The following is a 15,910-nucleotide window of genomic DNA, read 5'->3' on the forward strand; positions in this document are numbered from 1 at the left end:
TTCATCGTCCATGGGAAGGTCTAATGGATACAGTAAACCTGCAGAGGTGCTTTGGAATGTAAAACTGGTGACTCTGGAAACGCTCAAAACATAGACCGTAAGGAGACTCAGTTTTCTTGTACTTAAGTCAACGTTGTGTCTCATATATTTAATTCCGATGTAATTTCTGTGCATCATCGTCAATAGGAAGGTCCAATGGATACAGTAAACCTGCAGAGGTGCATCGAAATGTAAAACTGATGACGCAGGAAACGCTCAAAACATAGACAGTAGAAAGACTCATTCTTCCTGTACTTAAGTCGGCATTGTGTCTCTTATATTTAATTCCGATGCAATTTCTGTGTATTATCGTTAATGGGAAGGTCCAAGGGATACAGTAAACCTGCAGAGGTGCATCGGAATGTAAAACTGGTGACACAGGAAACGCTCAAAACATAGACAGTAGGAAGACTCAGTCTTCCTGTACTTAGGTCGGCATTGTGTATGTTATATTAAATTCCGATGCAATTTCTGTGTTTCATCTTCACTGTGAAGGTCCAAGGGATACAGTTAACCTGCAGAGGTGCATCGGAATGTAAAACTGGTGCCACAGGACACGCTCAAAACATAGACAGTAGGAAGTCTCAGTCTTCCTGTAACTAAGTCAGCATTGTGTCTTTTATATTTAATTCCGATGCAATTTCTATGTTTCATCGTCCATGGGAAGGTCTAATGGATACAGTAAACCTGCAGAGGTGCATCGGAATGTAAAACTGGTGACTCTGGAAACGCTCAAAACATAGACCGTAAGAAGACTCAGTTTTCTTGTACTTAAGTCAACGTTGTGTCTCATATATTTAATTCCGATGTAATTTCTGTGCTTCATCGTCAATAGGAAGGTCCAATGGATACGGTAAACCTGCAGAGGTGCATCGAAATGTAAAACTGATGACGCAGGAAACGCTCAAAACATAGACAGTAGCAAGACTCAATGTTCCTGTACTTAAGTCGGCATTGTGTCTCTTATATTTAATTCCGATGCAATTTCTGTGTTTCATCGTCAATGGGAAGATCCAAGGGATTCAGTAAACCTGCAGAGGTGCAACAGAATGTAAAACTGGGGACAAAGGAAACGCTCAAAGCATAGACAGTAGGAAGACTCAGCCTTCCTGTACTTAAGTCGGCATTGTGTCTCTTATATTGAATTCCGATGCAATTTCTGTGATTCATCGTCAATGGGAAGATCCAAGAGATACAGTAAACCTGCAGAGGTGCATCGGAATGTAAAACTGGTGACACAGGAAACGCTAAAAACATAGACAGTAGGAAGACTCAGTCTTCCTGTACTTATGTCGGAATTTTCTCTCTTATATTTAATTCCGATGCAATTTCTGTGTTTCATCGTCAATGGGAAAGTCGAAGGGAAACAGTATGCCTGCAGAGGTGCATCGAAATGTAAAACAGGTGACACAGGAAACGCTCATAACACAGACAGTAGGAAGACTCAGTCTTCCTCTACTTAAGTCGGCATTGTATCTCTTATATTTAATTCCGATGCAATTTCTGTGTTTCATCGTCACTGTGAAGGTCCAAGGAATACAGTAAACCTGCAGAGGTGCATCAAAATGTAAAACTGATGACACAGGAAACGCTCAAAACATAGACAGTAATAAGACTCAGTCTTCCTGTACTTATGTCGGCATTCTGTCTGTTACATTTAATTCCGATGTAATTTCTGTTTTTCATTGTCAATGGGAAGGTGCAAGAGATACAGTAAACCTGCAGAGGTGAATTGGAATGTAAAACTGGTGACTCAGGAAACGCTCAAATCAAAGACCGTAAGAAGACTCAGTTCTCTTGTACTTAAGTCGGCGTTGTGTTTTAATTGCGATGCAATTTCTGTGTTTCATCGTCAATGGGAAGGTCCAATGGATACAGTAAACCTGCAGAGGTGCATCGGAATGTAAAACTGGTGACACAGGAAACACTCAAAACGTAGACAATTGAAAGACACACTCTTCCTGTACTTAAGTCGCATTGTGTCTCTTATATTACATTCCGATGCAATTTCTGTGTCTCATCGTCACTGTGCAAGTCCAATGGATACAGTAAACCTGCAGAGGTGCATCGGAATGTAAAACTGATGACACAGGAAACGCACAAAACATAGACAGTAGGAAGACTCAGTCTTCCTGTACTTAAGTCGGCATTGTCTCTTTTTTATTTAATTCCGATGCAATTTCTGTGTTTCGTCGTCAATTGGAAGGTTAAATGGATACAGTAAACCTGCAGAGGTGCATCGGAATATAAAACTGATGACACAGGAAACGCTCAAGACATAGACAGTAGGAAGACTCAGTCTTCCTGTACTTAAGTGGGCATTGTGTCTCTTATATTTAATTCCGATGCAATTTCTGTTTTTCATCGTCACTGTGAAGGTCCAAGGGATACAGTAAACCTGCAGAGGTGCATCAAAATGGAAAACTGATGACACAGGAAACGCTCAAAACATAGACAGTAGGAAGACTCAGTCTTCCTGTACCTAAGTCGGCATTGTGTCTCTTATATTTAAATCCGATGCAATTTCTGTGTTTCTTCGTCACTGTGAAGGTCCAAGGGATACAGTAAACCTGCAGAGGTGCATCGGAATGTAAAACTGGTGACACAGGAAACGCTCAAAACATACACAGTAGGAAGACTCAGTCTTCCTGTACTGAAGTCGGCATTGTGTCTCTTATGTTTAATTCCGATGCAATTTCTGTGTTTCATCGTCACTGTGAAGGTCCAAGGGATACAGTAAACCTGCAGAGGTGCATCAAAATGGAAAACTGATGACACAGGAAACGCTCAAAGCATAGACAGTAGGAAGACTCAGTCTTCCTGTACCTGAGTCGGCATTGTGTCTCTTATATTTAATTCTGATGCAATTTCTGTGTTTTTTCATCAATGGGAAGGTCCAAGGGATACAGTAAACCTGCCGAGGTGAATTGGAATGTAAAACTGGTGACTCAGGAAACGCTCAAATCAAAGACCGTAAGAAGACTCAGTTCTCTTGTACTTAAGTCGGCGTTGTGTCTCTTATATTTAAGTGCGATGCAATGTCTGTGTTTCAACGTCAATGGGAAGGTCCAATGGATACAGTAAACCTGCAGAGGTGCATCGGAATGTAAAACTGGTGACACAGGAAACGCTCAAAACATAGACAATTGAGAGTCACACTCTTCCAGTACTTGAGTCGCATTGTGTCTCTTATATTTCATTCCGATGCAATTTCTGTGTCTCATCGTCACTGTGCAAGTCCGATGGATACAGTAAACCTGCAGAGGTGCATCGGAATGTAAAACTGATGACACAGGAAACGCTCAAAACATAGACAGTAGGAAGACTCAGTCTTCCTGTACTTAAGTCGGCATTGTGTTTTTTGATTTAATTCCGATGCAATTGCTGTGTTTCATCATCAATGGGAAGGTCCAATGGATACAGTAAACCTGCAGAGGTGCATCGGAATATAAAACTGATGACACAGGAAACGCTCAAAACATAGACAGTAGGAAGACTCAGTCTTCCTTTACTTAAGTCGGCATTGTGTCTCTTATATTTAACTCCAATGCAATTTCTGTGTTTCATCGTCAATGGGAAGATCCAATGGATACAGTAAACCTGCAGAGGTGCATCGGAATGTAAAACTGGTGACACAGTAAACGTTTAAAACATATACAGTAGGAAGCCTCAATGTTCCTGTACTTAAGTCGGCATTGTGTCTCTTATATTTAATTCCGATGCAATTTCTGTGTTTCATCGTCAATGGGAAGATCCAAGGGATTCAGTAAACCTGCAGAAGTGCATCGGAATGTAAAACTGGGGACACTGGAAACGCTCAAAGCATAGACAGTAGGACGACTCAGTCTTCCTGTACTTAGGTCTGCATTGTGTCTGTTATATTTAATTCCGATGCAATTTCTGTGTTTCATCGTCACTGTGAAGGTCCAAGGGATACAGTAAACCTGCAGAGGTGCATCGGAATGTAAAACTGGTGACACAGGAAACGCTCAAACATAGACAGTAGAAAGACTCATTCTTCCTGTACTTAAGTCGGCATTGTGTCTCTTATATTTAATTCCGATGCAATTTCTGTGTTTCATCGTTAATGGGAAGGTCCAAGGGATACAGTAAGCCTGCAGAGGTGTATCGGAATGTAAAACTGGTGACAAAGGAAACGCACAAAACATAGACAGTAGGAAGACTCAGTCTTCCTGTACTTAGGTCGCCATTGTGTCTGTTATATTTAATTCCGATGCAATTTCTGTGTTTCATCGTCACTGTGAAGGTCCAAGGGATACAGTAAACCTGCATAGGTGCATCGGAATGTAAAACTGGTGCCACAGGACACGCTCAAAACATAGACAGTAGGAAGACTCAGTCTTCCTGTACCTAAGTCAGGATTGTGTCTTTTACATTTAATTTCGATGCAATTTCTGTGTTTCATCGTCCATGGGAAGGTCTAATGGATACAGTAAACCTGCAGAGGTGCATCGGAATGTAAAACTAGTGACTCTGGAAACGCTCAAAACTTAGAACGTAAGAGGACTCAGTTTTCTTGTACTTAAGTCAACGTTGTGTCTCATATATTTAATTCCGCTGTAATTTCTGTGCATCATCGTCAATAGGAAGGTCCAATGGATACAGTAAACCTGCAGAGGTGCATCGAAATGTAAAACTGATGACGCAGGAAACGCTCAAAACATAGACAGTAGAAAGACTCATTCTTCCTGTACTTAAGTCGGCATTGTGTCTCTTATATTTAATTCCGATGCAATTTCTGTGTATTATCGTTAATGGGAAGGTCCAAGAGATACAGTAAACCTGCAGAGGTGCATCGGAATGTAAAACTGGTGACACAGGAAACGCTCAAAACATAGACAGTAGGAAGACTCAGTCTTCCTGTACTTAGGTCGGCACTGTGTCTGTTATATTAAATTCCGATGCAATTTCTGTGTTTCATCGTCACTGTGAAGGTCCAAGGGATATAGTAAACCTGCAGAGGTGCATCGGAATGTAAAACTGGTGCCTCAGGAAACGCTCAAAACATAGACAGTAGGAAGACTCAGTCTTCCTGTACCTAAGTCAGCATTGTGTCTTTTATATTTACTTCCGATGCAATTTCTGTGTTTCATCGTCCATGGGAAGGTCTAATGGATACAGTAAACCTGCAGAGGTGCATCGGAATGTAAAACTGGTGATTCTGGAAACGTTCAAACCATAGACCGTAAGAAGACTCAGTTTTCTTGTACTTAAGTCAACGTTGTGTCTCATATATTTAATTCCGATGTAATTTCTGTGCTTCATCGTCAATAGGAAGGTCCAATGGATACGGTAAACCTGCAGAAGTGCATAGAAATGTAAAACTGATGACGCAGGAAACGCTCAAAACATAGACAGTAGGAAGCCTCAATGTTCCTGTACTTAAGTCGGCATTGTGTCTCTTATATTTAATTCCGATGCAATTTCTGTGTTTCATCGTCAATGGGAAGATCCAAGGGATTCAGTAAACCAGCAGATGTGCATCGGAATGTAAAACTGGGGACACAGGAAACGCTCAAAGCATAGACAGTAAGAAGACTCAGTCTTCCTGTACATATGTCGGCATTCTGTCTGTTACATTTAATTCCGATGTATTTTCTGTTTTTCATTGTCAATGGGAAGGTGCAAGGGATACAGTAAACCTGCAGAGGTGAATTGGAATGTAAAACTGGTGACTCAGGAAACGCTCAAATCAAAGACCGTAAGGAGACTCAGTTCTCTTGTACTTAAGTCGTCGTTGTGTCTTAATTGCGATGCAATTTCTGTGTTTCATCGTCAATGGGAAGGTCCAATGGATACAGTAAACCTGCAGAGGTGCATCGGAATGTAAAACTGGTGACACAGGAAAACTCAAAACATAGACAATTGAAAGACACACTCTTCCTGTACTTAAGTCGCATTGTGTCTCTTATATTTCATTCCGATGCAATTTCTGTGTCTCATCGTCACTGTGCAAGTCCAATGGATACAGTAAATCTGCAGAGGTGCATCGGAATGTAAAACTGATGATACAGGAAACGCACAAAACATAGACAGTAGGAAGACTCAATGTTCCTGTACTTAAGTCGGCATTGTGTCTCTTATATTTAATTCCGATGCAATTTCTGTGTTTCATCGTCTATGGGAAGATCCAAGGGATTCAGTAAACCTGCAGAGGTGCATCGTAATGTGAAACTGGTGACACAGAAAACGCTCAAAGCATAGACAGTAGGAAGACTCAGCCTTCCTGTACTTAAATCGGCATTGCGTCTCTTATATTTAATTACGATGCAATTTCTGTGATTCATCGTCAATGGGAAGATCCAAGAGATACAGTAAACCTGCAGAGGTGCATCGGAATGTAAAACTGGTGACACAGGACACGCTCAAAACATAGACATTAGGAGTACTCAGTCTCCCTCTACTTAAGTCGGCATTGTGTCTCTTATATTTAAATCCGATGCAATTTCTGTGTTTCGTCGTCAATGGGAAGGTCAAAGGGATACAGTAAACCTGCAGAGGTGGATCGGAATGTAAAACTGGTGACACAGGAAACGCTCAAATCATAGACAGTAGGAAGACTCATTCTTCCTGTACTTAAGTCGGCATTGTGTCTCTTATATTTAATTCCTATGCCTTCTCTGTGCATCATCGTCAATAGGAAGGTCCAATGGATACAGTAAGCCTGCAGAGGTGCATCGAAATGTAAAACTGATGACGCAGGAAACGCTCAAAGCATAGACAGTAGAACGACTCATTCTTCCTGTACTTAAGTCGGCATTGTGTCTCTTATATTTAATTCCGATGCAATTTCTGTGTATTATCGTTAATGGGAAGGTCCAAGGGATACAGTAAACCTGCAGAGGTGCATCGGAATGTAAAACTGGTGACACAGGAAACGCTCAAAACATAGACAGTAGGAAGACTCAGTCTTCCTGTACTTAGGTCGGCATTGTGTCTGTTATATTAAATTCCGATGCAATTTCTGTGTTTCATCTTCACTGTGAAGGTCCAAGGGATACAGTAAACCTGCAGAGGTGCATCGGAATGTAAAACTGGTGCCACAGGACACGCTCAAAACATAGACAGTAGGAAGTCTCAGTCTTCCTGTAACTAAGTCAGCATTGTGTCTTTTATATTTAATTCCGATGCAATTTCTATGTTTCATCGTCCATGGGAAGGTCTAATGGATACAGTAAACCTGCAGAGGTGCATCGGAATGTAAAACTGGTGACTCTGGAAACGCTCAAAACATAGACCGTAAGAAGACTCAGTTTTCTTGTACTTAAAGCAACGTTGTGTCTCATATATTTAATTCCGATGTAATTTCTGTGCTTCATCGTCAATAGGAAGGTCCAATGGATACGGTAAACCTGCAGAGGTGCATCGAAATGTAAAACTGATGACGCAGGAAACGCTCAAAACATAGACAGTAGGGAGACTCAATGTTCCTGTACTTAAGTCGGCATTGTGTCTCTTATATTTAATTCCGATGCAATTTCTGTGTTTCATCGTCAATGGGAAGATCCAATGGATACAGTAAACCTGCAGAGGTGCATCGGAATGTAAAACTGGTGACACAGGAAACGCTCAAACATAGACAGTAGAAAGACTCTTTCTTCCTGTACTTAAGTCGGCATTGTGTCTCTTATATTTAATTCCGATGCAATTTCTGTGTTTCATCGTTAATGGGAAGGTCCAAGGGATACAGTAACCCTGCAGAGGTGCATCGGAATGTAAAACTGGTGACACAGGAAACGCTCAAAACATAGACAGTAGGAAGACTCAGTCTTCCTGTACTTAGGTCGGCATTGTGTCTGTTATATTTAATTCCGATGCAATGTCTGTGTTTCATCGTCACTGTGAAGGTCCAAAGGATACAGTAAACCTGCACAGGTGCATCGGAATGTAAAACTGGTCCACAGGACACGCTCAAAACATAGACAGTAGGAAGACTCAGTCTTCCTGTACCTAAGTCAGCATTGTGTCTTTTATATTTAATTTCGATGCAATTTCTGTGTTTCATCGTCCATGGGAAGGCCTAATGGATACAGTAAACCTGCAGAGGTGCATCGGAATGTAAAACTGGTGACTCTGGAAACGCCCAAAACATAGACCGTAAGAAGACTCAGTTTTCTTGTACTTATGTCAACGTTATGTCTCATATATTTAATTCCGATGTAATTTCTGTGCATCATCGTCAATAGGAAGGTCCAATGGATACAGTAAACCTGCAGAGGTGCATCGAAATGTAAAACTGATGACGCAGGAAACGCTCAAAACATAGACTGTAGAAAGACTCAATCTTCCTGTACTTATGTCGGCATTGTGTCTCTTATGTTTAATTCCGATGCAATTTCTGTGTATTATCGTTAATGGGAAGGTCCAAGAGATACAGTAAACCTGCAGAGGTGCATCGGAATGTAAAACTGGTGACACAGGAAACGCTCAAAACATAGACAGTAGAAGACTCAGTCTTCCTGTACTTAGGTCTGCACTGTGTCTGTTATATTAAATTCCGATGCAATTTCTGTATTTCATCGTCACTGTGAAGGTCCAAGGGATACAGTAAACCTGCAGAGGTGCATCGGAATGTAAAACTGGTGCCTCAAGAAACGCTCAAAACATAGACAGTAGGAAGACTCAGTCTTCCTGTACCTAAGTCAGCATTGTGTCTTTTATATTTAATTCCGATGCAATTTCTGTGTTTCATCGTCCATGGGAAGGTCTAATGGATACAGTAAACCTGCAGAGGTGCATCGGAATGTAAAACTGGTGACTCTGGAAACGCCCAAAACATAGACCGTAAGAAGACTCAGTTTTCTTGTACTTAAGTCAACGTTGTGTCTCATATATTTAATTCCGATGTAATTTCTGTGCTTCATCGTCAATAGGAAGGTCCAATGGATACGGTAAACCTGCAGAGGTGCATCGAAATGTAAAACTGAAGACGCAGGAAACGCTCAAAACATAGACAGTAGGCAGCCTCAATGTTCCTGTACTTAAGTCGGCATTGTGTCTCTTATATTTAATTCCGATGCAATTTCTGTGTTTCATCGTCAATGGGAAGATCCAAGGGATTCAGTAAACCTGCAGATGTGCATCGGAATGTAAAACTGGGGACACAGGAAACGCTCAAAGCATAGACAGTAGGAAGACTCAGCCTTCCTGTACTTAAGTCGGCATTGTGTCTCTTATATTTAATTCCGATGCAATTTCTGTGATTCATCGTCAATGGGAAGATCCAAGAGATACAGTAAACCTGCAGAGGTGCATCGGAATGTAAAACTGGTGACACAGGAAACGCTCAAAACATAGAAAGTAGGAAGACTCAGTCTTCCTGTTCTTATGTCGGAATTTTGTCTCTTATATTTAATTCCGATGCAATTTCTGTGTTTCATCGTCAATGGGAAAGTCGAAGGGAAACAGTATGCCTGCAGAGGTGCATCGAAATGTAAAACAGGTGACACAGGAAACGCTCAAAACACAGACAGTAGGAAGACTCAGTCTTCCTCTACTTAAGTCGGCATTGTATCTCTTATATTTAATTCCGATGCAATCTCTGTGTTTCATCGTCACTGTGAAGGTCCAAGGAATACAGTAAACCTGCAGAGGTGCATCAAAATGTAAAACTGATGACACAGGAAACGCTCAAATCATAGACAGTAGTAAGACTCAGTCTTCCTGTACTTATGTCGGCATTCTGTCTGTTACATTTAATTCCGATGTAATTTCTGTTTTTCATTGTCAATGGGAAGGTGCAAGGTATTCAGTAAACCTACAGAGGTGCATCGGAATGTAAAACTGGTGACACAGAAAACGCTCAAAGCATAGACAGTAGGAAGACTCAGCCTTCCTGTACTTAAATCGGCATTGTGTCTCTTATATTTAATTACGATGCAATTTCTGTGATTCATCTTCAATGGGAAGATCCAAGAGATACAGTAAACCTGCAGAGGTGCATCGAAATGTAAAACTGGTGACACAGGAAACGCTCAAAACATAGACATTAGGAGTACTCAGTCTCCCTGTACTTAAGTCGGCATTGTGTCTCTTATATTTAATTCCTATGCCTTTTCTGTGCATCATCGTCAATAGGAAGGTCCAATGCATACAGTAAACCTGCAGAGGTGCATCGAAATGTAAAACTGATGACGCAGGAAACGCACAAAGCATAGACAGTAGAAAGACTCATTCTTCCTGTACTTAAGTCGGCATTGTGTCTCTTATATTTAATTCCGATGCAATTTCTGTGTATTATCGTTAATGGGAAGGTCCAAGGGATACAATAAACCTGCAGAGGTGCATCGGAATGTAAAACTGGTGATACAGGAAACGCTCAAAACATAGACAGTAGGAAGACTCAGTCTTCCTGTACTTAGGTCGGCATTGTGTCTGTTATATTAAATTCCGATGCAATTTCTGTGTTTCATCTTCACTGTGAAGGTCCAATGGATACAGTAAACCTGCAGAGGTGCATCGGAAAGTAAAACTGGTGACACAGGAAAACTCAAAACATAGACAATTGAAAGACACACTCTTCCTGTACTTAAGTCGCATTGTGTCTCTTATATTTCATTCCGATGCAATTTCTGTGTCTCATCGTCACTGTGCAAGTCCAATGGATACAGTAAACCTGCAGAGGTGCATCGGAATGTAAAACTGATGATACAGGAAACGCACAAATCATAGACAGTAGGAAGACTCAATGTTCCTGTGCTTATGTCGGCATTGTGTCTCTTATATTTAATTCCGATGCAATTTCTGTGTTTCATCGTCAATGGGAAGATCCAAGGGATTCAGTAAACCTGCAGAGGTGCATCGGAATGTAAAACTGGTGACACAGGAAACGCTCAAAGCATAGACAGTAGGAAGACTCAGCCTTCCTGTACTTAAAAAGGCATTGTGTCTCTTATATTTAATTATGATGCAATTTCTGGGATTCATCGTCAATGGGAAGATCCAAGAGATACAGTAAACCTGCAGAGGTGCATCGGAATGTAAAACTGGTGACACAGGAAACGCTCAAAACATAGACATTAGGAGTACTCAGTCTCCCTGTACTTAAGTTGGCATTGTGTCTCTTATATTTAAATCCGATGCAATTTCTGTGTTTCGTCGTCAATGGGAAGGTCAAAGGGATACAGTAAACCTGCAGAGGTGCATCGGAATGTAAAACTGGTGACACAGGAAGCGTTCAAAACATAGATCCTAAGAAGACTCAGTGTTCTTGTACTTAAGTCGGTGTTGTGTCTCTTATATTTAATTCCGACGCAATTTCTGTGTTTCTTCGTCTATGAGAAGGTCCAATGGATACAGTAAACCTGCAGAGGTGGATCGGAATGTAAAACTGGTGACACAGGAAACGCTCAAATCATAGACAGTAGGAAGTCTCATTCTTCCTGTACTTAAGTCGGCATTGTGTCTCTTATATTTAATTCCTATGCCTTTTCTGTGTTTCATCGTCAATGGGAAGGTCCAATAAATACAGTAAACCTGCAGAGGTGCATCGAAATGAAAAACTGATGACGCAGGACACGCTCAAAACGCAGACAGTAGGAAGACTCAGTCTTCCTGTACCTAAGTCAGCATTGTGTCTTTTACATTTAATTTCGATGCAATTTCTGTGTTTCATCGTCCATGGGAAGGTCTAATGGATACAGTAAACCTGCAGAGGTGCTTTGGAATGTAAAACTGGTGACTCTGGAAACGCTCAAAACATAGACCGTAAGGAGACTCAGTTTTCTTGTACTTAAGTCAACGTTGTGTCTCATATATTTAATTCCGATGTAATTTCTGTGCATCATCGTCAATAGGAAGGTCCAATGGATACAGTAAACCTGCAGAGGTGCATCGAAATGTAAAACTGATGACGCAGGAAACGCTCAAAACATAGACAGTAGAAAGACTCATTCTTCCTGTACTTAAGTCGGCATTGTGTCTCTTATATTTAATTCCGATGCAATTTCTGTGTATTATCGTTAATGGGAAGGTCCAAGGGATACAGTAAACCTGCAGAGGTGCATCGGAATGTAAAACTGGTGACACAGGAAACGCTCAAAACATAGACAGTAGGAAGACTCAGTCTTCCTGTACTTAGGTCGGCATTGTGTATGTTATATTAAATTCCGATGCAATTTCTGTGTTTCATCTTCACTGTGAAGGTCCAAGGGATACAGTTAACCTGCAGAGGTGCATCGGAATGTAAAACTGGTGCCACAGGACACGCTCAAAACATAGACAGTAGGAAGTCTCAGTCTTCCTGTAACTAAGTCAGGATTGTGTCTTTTACATTTAATTTCGATGCAATTTCTGTGTTTCATCGTCCATGGGAAGGTCTAATGGATACAGTAAACCTGCAGAGGTGCATCGGAATGTAAAACTAGTGACTCTGGAAACGCTCAAAACTTAGAACGTAAGAAGACTCAGTTTTCTTGTACTTAAGTCAACGTTGTGTCTCATATATTTAATTCCGATGTAATTTCTGTGCATCATCGTCAATAGGAAGGTCCAATGGATACAGTAAACCTGCAGAGGTGCATCGAAATGTAAAACTGATGACGCAGGAAACGCTCAAAACATAGACAGTAGAAAGACTCATTCTTCCTGTACTTAAGTCGGCATTGTGTCTCTTATATTTAATTCCGATGCAATTTCTGTGTATTATCGTTAATGGGAAGGTCCAAGAGATACAGTAAACCTGCAGAGGTGCATCGGAATGTAAAACTGGTGACACAGGAAACGCTCAAAACATAGACAGTAGGAAGACTCAGTCTTCCTGTACTTAGGTCGGCACTGTGTCTGTTATATTAAATTCCGATGCAATTTCTGTGTTTCATCGTCACTGTGAAGGTCCAAGGGATACAGTAAACCTGCAGAGGTGCATCGGAATGTAAAACTGGTGCCTCAGGAAACGCTCAAAACATAGACAGTAGGAAGACTCAGTCTTCCTGTACCTAAGTCAGCATTGTGTCTTTTATATTTACTTCCGATGCAATTTCTGTGTTTCATCGTCCATGGGAAGGTCTAATGGATACAGTAAACCTGCAGAGGTGCATCGGAATGTAAAACTGGTGATTCTGGAAACGTTCAAACCATAGACCGTAAGAAGACTCAGTTTTCTTGTACTTAAGTCAACGTTGTGTCTCATATATTTAATTCCGATGTAATTTCTGTGCTTCATCGTCAATAGGAAGGTCCAATGGATACGGTAAACCTGCAGAGGTGCATCGAAATGTAAAACTGATGACGCAGGAAACGCTCAAAACATAGACAGTAGGAAGCCTCAATGTTCCTGTACTTAAGTCGGCATTGTGTCTCTTATATTTAATTCCGATGCAATTTCTGTGTTTCATCGTCAATGGGAAGATCCAAGGGATTCAGTAAACCAGCAGATGTGCATCGGAATGTAAAACTGGGGACACAGGAAACGCTCAAAGCATAGACAGTAAGAAGACTCAGTCTTCCTGTACATATGTCGGCATTCTGTCTGTTACATTTAATTCCGATGTATTTTCTGTTGTTCATTGTCAATGGGAAGGTGCAAGGGATACAGTAAACCTGCAGAGGTGAATTGGAATGTAAAACTGGTGACTCAGGAAACGCTCAAATCAAAGACCGTAAGAAGACTCAGTTCTCTTGTACTTAAGTCGTCGTTGTGTCTTAATTGCGATGCAATTTCTGTGTTTCATCGTCAATGGGAAGGTCCAATGGATACAGTAAACCTGCAGAGGTGCATCGGAATGTAAAACTGGTGACACAGGAAAACTCAAAACATAGACAATTGAAAGACACACTCTTCCTGTACTTAAGTCGCATTGTGTCTCTTATATTTCATTCCGATGCAATTTCTGTGTCTCATCGTCACTGTGCAAGTCCAATGGATACAGTAAATCTGCAGAGGTGCATCGGAATGTAAAACTGATGATACAGGAAACGCACAAAACATAGACAATAGGAAGACTCAATGTTCCTGTACTTAAGTCGGCATTGTGTCTCTTATATTTAATTCCGATGCAATTTCTGTGTTTCATCGTCTATGGGAAGATCCAAGGGATTCAGTAAACCTGCAGAGGTGCATCGTAATGTAAAACTGGTGACACAGAAAACGCTCAAAGCATAGACAGTAGGAAGACTCAGCCTTCCTGTACTTAAATCGGCATTGCGTCTCTTATATTTAATTACGATGCAATTTCTGTGATTCATCGTCAATGGGAAGATCCAAGAGATACAGTAAACCTGCAGAGGTGCATCGGAATGTAAAACTGGTGACACAGGAAACGCTCAAAACATAGACATTAGGAGTACTCAGTCTCCCTCTACTTAAGTCGGCATTGTGTCTCTTATATTTAAATCCGATGCAATTTCTGTGTTTCGTCGTCAATGGGAAGGTCAAAGGGATACAGTAAACCTGCAGAGGTGGATCGGAATGTAAAACTGGTGACACAGGAAACGCTCAAATCATAGACAGTAGGAAGACTCATTCTTCCTGTACTTAAGTCGGCATTGTGTCTCTTATATTTAATTCCTATGCCTTCTCTGTGCATCATCGTCAATAGGAAGGTCCAATGGATACAGTAAGCCTGCAGAGGTGCATCGAAATGTAAAACTGATGACGCAGGAAACGCTCAAAGCATAGACAGTAGAACGACTCATTCTTCCTGTACTTAAGTCGGCATTGTGTCTCTTATATTTAATTCCGATGCAATTTCTGTGTATTATCGTTAATGGGAAGGTCCAAGGGATACAGTAAACCTGCAGAGGTGCATCGGAATGTAAAACTGGTGACACAGGAAACGCTCAAAACATAGACAGTAGGAAGACTCAGTCTTCCTGTACTTAGGTCGGCATTGTGTCTGTTATATTAAATTCCGATGCAATTTCTGTGTTTCATCTTCACTGTGAAGGTCCAAGGGATACAGTAAACCTGCAGAGGTGCATCGGAATGTAAAACTGGTGCCACAGGACACGCTCAAAACATAGACAGTAGGAAGTCTCAGTCTTCCTGTAACTAAGTCAGCATTGTGTCTTTTATATTTAATTCCGATGCAATTTCTATGTTTCATCGTCCATGGGAAGGTCTAATGGATACAGTAAACCTGCAGAGGTGCATCGGAATGTAAAACTGGTGACTCTGGAAACGCTCAAAACATAGACCGTAAGAAGACTCAGTTTTCTTGTACTTAAAGCAACGTTGTGTCTCATATATTTAATTCCGATGTAATTTCTGTGCTTCATCGTCAATAGGAAGGTCCAATGGATACGGTAAACCTGCAGAGGTGCATCGAAATGTAAAACTGATGACGCAGGAAACGCTCAAAACATAGACAGTAGGGAGACTCAATGTTCCTGTACTTAAGTCGGCATTGTGTCTCTTATATTTAATTCCGATGCAATTTCTGTGTTTCATCGTCAATGGGAAGATCCAATGGATACAGTAAACCTGCAGAGGTGCATCGGAATGTAAAACTGGTGACACAGGAAACGCTCAAACATAGACAGTAGAAAGACTCTTTCTTCCTGTACTTAAGTCGGCATTGTGTCTCTTATATTTAATTCCGATGCAATTTCTGTGTTTCATCGTTAATGGGAAGGTCCAAGGGATACAGTAACCCTGCAGAGGTGCATCGGAATGTAAAACTGGTGACACAGGAAACGCTCAAAACATAGACAGTAGGAAGACTCAGTCTTCCTGTACTTAGGTCGGCATTGTGTCTGTTATATTTAATTTCGATGCAATTTCTGTGTTTCATCGTCCATGGGAAGGCCTAATGGATACAGTAAACCTGCAGAGGTGCATCGGAATGTAAAACTGGTGACTCTGGAAACGCCCAAAACATAGACCGTAAGAAGACTCAGTTTTCTTGTACTT

This window comes from Schistocerca nitens, chromosome 6 (genome assembly GCF_023898315.1).
Source record: "Schistocerca nitens isolate TAMUIC-IGC-003100 chromosome 6, iqSchNite1.1, whole genome shotgun sequence".
Classification (NCBI taxonomy): Eukaryota; Metazoa; Arthropoda; class Insecta; order Orthoptera; family Acrididae; genus Schistocerca; species Schistocerca nitens.